The sequence below is a fragment of the Gavialis gangeticus genome, unplaced genomic scaffold (genome assembly GCF_001723915.1).
Source record: "Gavialis gangeticus isolate Ggan-Ray unplaced genomic scaffold, GavGan_comp1, whole genome shotgun sequence".
NCBI classification, from domain to species: domain Eukaryota; kingdom Metazoa; phylum Chordata; order Crocodylia; family Gavialidae; genus Gavialis; species Gavialis gangeticus.
This window is the reverse complement of record NW_017728992.1, coordinates 48,350,196-48,357,734: the sequence shown is the minus strand read 5'-3', so window position 1 is coordinate 48,357,734 and position 7,539 is coordinate 48,350,196.

Sequence of the window (7,539 nt, the reverse complement as noted above, 5' to 3'; positions counted from 1 at the left end):
GAGTTCCACTGAGTCTCCACATCCTGCATGATTTTCTGCTGAGGGATGCTCAGTTCTGCCCGTTTCTTCTGCAGCATCTTGCCCCCCTGGATGCTGCAGTGGAAGTAGCCCACCATCTTCTTGTATTTTGAAATCAGTTGGGTGGTAGTAACAGCACCATCACTGAGAGCCCTGTCCCTCTCCAAGGCATTCCTGACTATGAGGTGCAGCTTGTGTGCCTGTGAAAACACATGCAATAGTCTCTCCGTCCGCAAAAGTCACAAAGGTTCCCCGACGATTTAGAACACTCACTTAGGGGCCACACGCGTCCAGCTCTCCTGCCACGACTTTGATGATTCTCTGGTTCAGTGTATTGTCTGGCGTGTGTACGTCCAAAAATGAGACTTCGAATTGCACAGGGTCCGACTCTGTTGAGGGCTCCTCCACCCCTACACCCTCACCCGGGCCTCCATATATGTCCGCCACTTACGAGTTGGCACAATCCTCCAAATCTCCCTTTATGGGGTGCAAACGTCAACCAAAAATAGCAAAAGTAGAACACAAACACCGCCCCGGAACGGGGCTGCGGATTTCGGACTCCTGCGCTTGCTCTTAGCAGGATCCGCCTCTCTCGCTCTGGGATCCCTTTCCCTTTTCCCTAAAGGGAGCTTTCAGCCCTCCTTAGGTCCCCCCTTCCCTTCCGGAACCGCCCAGTTCCTCACCGTGGTGGCTGTGCATCCCCAGTGTGACTGCCCCTCTTCCTATGAGCTTCCTGTTCCTCAGCTCCTGCCGGTGCCAGATGCTCCCGGCCTTACTATTCAGTCTTCTAGCTTCTGGGGCCACGACCCCTGTTCTCACAGCCCCTCAGGGCCTTACCCTTGCCCCAAAACGTGCGGGAGCAGCGCGTGCCACCGTTTATCCGACCCTCTGGGCTCTCGCTGGCCTCCGTCTCCCATATCAGCTCTTCCGGTTCCGCCCCCCGATCCTTGGCCCTGGCGTCTCCTTTGTACCGCCCTTGCCCGTCTCACACCTGGAACAGGTAAGTGGGTGCCCCACCCTCAGGGGCCGGGGTGGGAAATCTGTCACTGCGAGTGCTCCAACCCCATGAGCCTTGGAGCCCATCAGCTCATTCACCCCCCCACAGTGCCACACAGTGGATGAAGACGAAGTTGGCATCACAGGCAGCCTTGAGCATATTCACCCCATTGTTGGTGACCATGAACCCATGGGTGAGCTCGCCCTGCCGAACGAGCCACCTTCCACCATGTGGTTCATGGGCACCATGCTTCTCCCTTGCTGTGTGGGACTTATTTATCACCTTGGCTTGAAAGAGAGCCTACAGGTAGCCTGACTGATTGCACCAGTGCCCTGTGAGGGAGAGACAGGTGTGATTGCTACCCCAGCAAGATGTTGGAGGTGAAGTGCAAGGCTACCTGTGGCCCTGCCCTGCACAGCTCTTCCCTCAAGTACTCCCTGCATGCCTCATACAGGGAGGGCACCAACATCCTGCTAAAGGTGGTGCATGTGGGCATTTGGTAGGATGGGTCCACGAGCACCATGAGCTGCCTGAACCCTGGCCACTCAACTAAGCAGGACTGTCCATCCAGAACAAGCATCTCCCCAGTGCTCTGGGTGACCTCAATCAACCTTGCAACACGCCCTCCTTTGTCTGCGACTTTCCCCCACTGCTCCAGGGTGGCTTGCCTCTGGGGGCATGGGGGCTTTGGAGCAACTGGGGGACTTCCCTTTGGGCACACTCCCACTGGTGCCAGGCTGAGGAGGAAGAAGAGCAAGGGGGTGCCGCCTTCTGAGATGCAGCAGCATCACTGTGGCGGTGAAGTGTTTCACCTCTTTGCCCCAGCTGATCTGCCTTTGGCAGTGCCGGCAGATAGCATACTTGGGATCATCTGCCACCTCAAAATGATCCCACACCACACTACTCCCCTTCTTTTGGGCTGAGGGTGGGGATCCTGCCTTATCCCCCTCCTCACCAGGCAAAGGCACAACAACAGAAGGAGCTGACTCAGCTAAGCCACTTGCCTCCACAACCTCCTCTGAGGAGCCTTCCTGAGAAGGAGACCTGGGTCTAAGGAAACTTTGAGGGGAGTTGAGCAGAAACTCAGTTTCCCCCTCAGTCCCCAGAATTTCTTTACCTAAGGCGCTCAGGTCCCCTGGATCCAGATCCAGATCCTCCTCTGGCAATGGGAAGCTCAAGCTGGGAGATGAAACTGGGGAGCAGGAGACTGTCATTCTACTGCTGGTGCCTATTTCTGGAGTTAGGGGCGGTGGTGCAGGTGGAGGGACAGGTACTGCTCCCACTTCCTTGCTTCCACTGGCAGGAGAAGACTCATAGCTGCCAGGAAAGAGGAAAAGTCTATGTTGTGGGGGTTGGCATTTGCAGCTCTAGCTCTCCTCCTACCCCCTCTGGCCCCTCTCCCTCTCCTGCCAGAAAACCTGGCACCTGCCTTTCCACCAGGCTTCATATTAATCTTTCCTGTGCTGGAAAACGCGTCTGCATGTGTAACTAACTAATAATATATGTCTTCTTTGTCTCTGATGTATGACTGTGTGCGACTTCTTCTGTGTTGTCTTTAGTCTGTATGTAAGTATAATAATTATAACTATATATAATCTCTTCTTCTATGACTCTCTGACTTCTGTGTTGTGTTAATCTGAATCTCTGACTTCTGTGTTGTGTTTACTGTTGTGTGTGTAACTAAAATCTCTTCTTCTTCTATGACTGTCTGACTTTTGTGTTGTGTTTATCTGAATTTGTTTGACTTCTTCTGTGTAGTCTTTAGTCTGTATGTAACTATAATAATATTAATAACTCTATATAATCTCTTCTTCTTCTATGATGTATTTGTCTGAGTGTATGTAATGTGATGGATCACACTACCAGGGAAAACACAGTTTTCTTTTTAAAACGTGTTCAGTCAGTTTGTGTGGGTAAGACCCTTACATTTGGTAAATACATTTGGTCTAAGCCTTGGACATGTCTCCAGCCCCACTCTTCTGATAAGCAGCCAGAAACAATGTCCTAGTATGAGGATTTTCAAAAGAAAACTTAGTTAAAGAGAGCTTATGTCACTGTCCTGGGCTTATTTGCACAGACCATCACTCCTGTTCATGATAGCAGAATATCTCTCTCCCTCTCATTAAAAATCACAGAAAATCTTGTGTCAACTACAGCCATTTCTTCAAGGACACATTATCTTCAGAAAGTGGCCCAATATATATTACTTGCCTTTTAATGAAGTGTTTAAGTTAGCAATGAGAAGAAGCCAGTGCCGGGCAACCAGTCAAGTGCTTCACAGAGACATCCAGAGACATAGTACGGGAATAGCTGTTCTTCTAGGATAGCAAAAGTGCTTTCTTTGCTTGTTGTGGAACAAACGCTTCAGAACAAAATGAAAAGAACTCACCACTATCTAATCATTATCATTATATCTAATAATATAAAACTGAATTAAATCTCCATCTCAAAGGGAAAGTTTCTGAAAAGTACATGAGACATATGTTTTATAGTAGGAGTTTCCAGTAGAAGGACAGATCATGATTACTGTTTCTTGAGAGAATACTTCCCCATGAGTACTGCAGAGATCTCTTTTATTTAAACAAAGCATTTAAACAACTCCCAATGTAATTCAAATTTTTTTTTTGCTGTCTTCAATAAAGCTTGGATCAGGGTCTTTAACAGGTAAAAAAAAAAAGCTGACACATACCAATATCATAAGGGCAAATGTATTTGCAAATACTGTGTTTGCTTAAAACTAAGATCAATGGGATGAAATTAAGAAAATAAAAAATTAAGATGACTTTTCAGGAAACATTTACTCATGATCAGAGCTACTGGGTTCTAGAAGAACCTCCCAAAACAGTGTTGGGTAGCTTGATGCATGACTAGATAAAGTACTAGAAAATATATAATAAGGAACAATCCTGCACTGGAAGGGAATTCAGTAAGCTGATCTAATGTGGGATTTTTTTTCCTATTGCTTCCATCTACAATTGTTTGATTAACCAAGCACACAAACAAAGCATTTTTACTCTGTGTAGGAATGTAACCTGAAGCAAAGAGGATTCAGTGAATATCTGAAGAAAAACAAACTGTGTCCCCTGAATACTAGGTAGAAGAGAAAAACAAAACATGCAGATGTAGCATATCAAAGTTTAATGGAAATAAATACAAGAGGGATGAAGGGAAATTCCTTTGATTCATCATTAACATACAGTGGCAGTAAAACTCTAAAGAGGGCATTGCCAGCGAGACTTGCTCAATAATAAACCTAGAACACCTTACCAAATGAGTTCATGCAGCCCTCTCTAGAGAGCTTTCTAGCTTAATTATTCTAGGCTTACAATGCTGCTACAGTAGACACTGAATCAATGTGCCATTATATTACATCTTTTGGTAATTGTTACTCAGCCTGTTCAAACTGCAACATTTAGAAGTCAAATTCTTCTACAGGTGTGTATGCAGGGCTCTCACTCACAAGGAGCTTCACGCATACATTCAAGGTAAATCTGGCCTTGTGAATGTGCATTTTAGTTTCAGGCTGTAGGAGGTTGCTGGCGTGCTGCCTAGAGCCAAGTCATCTCCCTATAGATAGTAGTGTTTCGTCTTTCAGAAAAATCGCCTGCCGTGCCTTTGATGTTACGGGAGATAGGCATTGAAACACTCTCAGGGAAACAAAGGGTTAGTTAGGGGCTCACGGCATCGGCTGGTCTTCACAGGGATCCACTATCCCCATCCCCTGCCCTAACCACTCCAGATGTTCCAAGCGTGTTAGTACTGGTCTCTGATGTTGATACTCTGGTCTTGGTCTTAAGGACCACTGATAGAAATCTCCCTCCTCCTTCGGCTGCTTGCCCCATTCTTCCCTGCATGGGTCCCAAGCCACCCTTGCTTCTGGTCCCACTCTTACCTTCAGGGTTGGGACAGACTCACTCCCCCTTGGGGAGTAATCTCGTCCATGTCTTTACTTTCTTCAAGGTTCCCAGAGTGGTTAACTTTGCCCTCTGGGATAAAAGTCAGCAGCTGCACAGTTTCCTCTATTCCGCCTCTCCCCTGCAGAGCAGCCTCTTTGCTGGATCCTCCAGGTAAGTCTAGGAACAGGAGTTTACCTTTGAGCTCTGGGGTTGGTCTTCTATTCCAGTATTCTCTTCTGCATTCTCTCTCTTCTCGTCTTTTCTTCTCTCCAGCTGTGCCCTGAATGCCCTCTTGGCAACCCTTAAATTCCCTTCTTGCCCAGCTGAGTCTGCCATGGCAGCCTCCCATTCGTTGACTGTCTGACCTAGCTGTTTTCTCTCTCTTTCTTTGGCGTGATTTTTCTTTCTCCTTTTGGCCAAACTGTTCTCCTGTTCTCCTGGGCTTGAGCCCTGGCAGCTGGGTTTGCCGCAGCAGCCTTTGATCTGCTGCAGCCCCAGTTGGTTCTTTTAATTGCTCAGAGCACAGTGTTTCTTCCACCCAGGCTCACTGCAGTTCTCCCTGCCTCTCTGGGTAAGTTTGTTTTTTTGGGGTTTTCTCTATCATTCCCATGACAGGGTGTTTCAGTCACCCTGACACACAGGTATTTGAAATCCTTTCTTCCAGGTAAAAGAAAAACACCATGTGCTTACAGTTCAACAAGGCTACTCACATGCTTAAAATTAAACTTAAGAGCTTGACTGAATACAAGCTTGAATCTCTTAAGTCTGCACTGGAGTATGTACATTTAGTGCAACTAACTCTCAAGTGTAGGGGTGGTTTGTTCCTTACATTTCAGAGTTGGAGCTTTAATCAACAATGGGCCAGGTCCTGAGATCTCTGCTTAATGCTTACTCAGGTAAAACTACCATTAGTTTCTATGTAAGTTTTGCATGGATAAGGACTGAGCAGGATGTACCAACATAATGATACTTCCCATTTCCTCAACACCTTCTAGAGATGGTACTATCAATTAGTTTAAAAATACTAATTCATTTCATCATACTGTGGTAAGGCAAGTATTATTTTCCCTAAAGCCAAAACTTTAACTGGTAAATTTCTGAGTTCCCAGATTTAGATGTTTTGTGCTTGATTCTGAGAACACGTGGAGACTGGCAACTCTAAAGATAGGCCCAAACCATCTCAAACCGGACCCAAAAACTGATGCATCTCCAAAATGTTTGACTGCTTTTGAAAATTTAGGTGTATATGATCTGGCTAAGGTCTCACAACAAGCATATGGCACAGCCAGGAAGAGAGCCCAGATTTCAGTCTTGCTTATTAATCTCAGGATTGTACACCTGGGAGATTCTGTTTGAGAAACCTTAAACAAGTATTTCCAGAAAGAGAAGAGAGTTTCACAACTAATTTATGACATAGAAAAGATGTCATGTGAAAGAAACTTGAACTCTTAAGTGCTATTAGTGTGTGTGTGGAGAGGAGGCGGGTTTAATTGGTTGTTGTTCAAAAAAGACCAAACCAGTTATACCAGGGTTAATGTAGAATGTGTTCAGCTCCAGGACTCTGATCATGGATTCAGGCCTTTAGACACCATTGAAAGAAAAATAATAAGTGAAAATCTTTAAAAAAAAAAAAAAAAGGATGTGAAGCATTCTACTAAATGATGCTGTGCAAACAGGTCCCTTTAAAATATGTTAGGTCCATATTTAGAAGTTAAAAAGAACACAGCTAGTACAGTACAGTACATTTACTAAGTAATGCGATGTACTTGTCACAAGATACTTCAGTGAATAAAATGGGCCAAGGGTTTCTCTCAATTAACAAATCTGTTTTTACATTTACAAGTACCTGACACTACCAATACAGAAGTATTTCCTAAGCTTTTAGCAGCATGCATTCCCATTAGCTCAGAATTGCATTTTTGTGTTCTAAAATCCCAGGATTTTTTCATGGAGGTCATTGTTTCAATCTCCCCTCAAAGTAACATCTTCTAATCATCTGTCGTATAGAGGCAGGGTACGACTAAGATAGGCATGTTTTTAGTCAGTTGGTATGAAGGTAAAAATCATTTGTATTTTCTTGGGGGGAACAGGAAAGGAAGGAGGCATTCCTTAATTGCTGAAAGCAAATATTTGCAATCCAGTTATTATCTGGAACAAGAAAAAATAGGTGAGGCTGAGAAAATCATATCTGTCTGTTAGTATCAAGCAGAAGAGGATACTGACACTTAACCTCAGGAGAAAGCAAGCTTATTTCATTGTAAGTACATATTTATTTTTTATAGTTAGGGGGGAAAGCTATTTTAATACCTCAGTCTTTTATTAATAAAAATGCACTACTACAAATGGAGAAAAATTACTAGAATGGAGTGAAGACAATTTAGAAAAGAAACCCAGTGTCTTTCATTTTAATTCTACCCTGTGCAGAGAGAAGCAACAAATGTACTTTATATTGGTATTTGTATAATACTACTCAGGACACAAAGACATTTCAAACCAGCAAGGTTTGGCTTTTTTATCTCTGTGGAGCTGGTATGTCTCCAGGGATGTCATTTTTAAATTAAGTACATCAGAACTGTGTTTTAGATGGTGTAGCGAAAACAGATACTTTTCTCTATGTTTCTTTGTTCC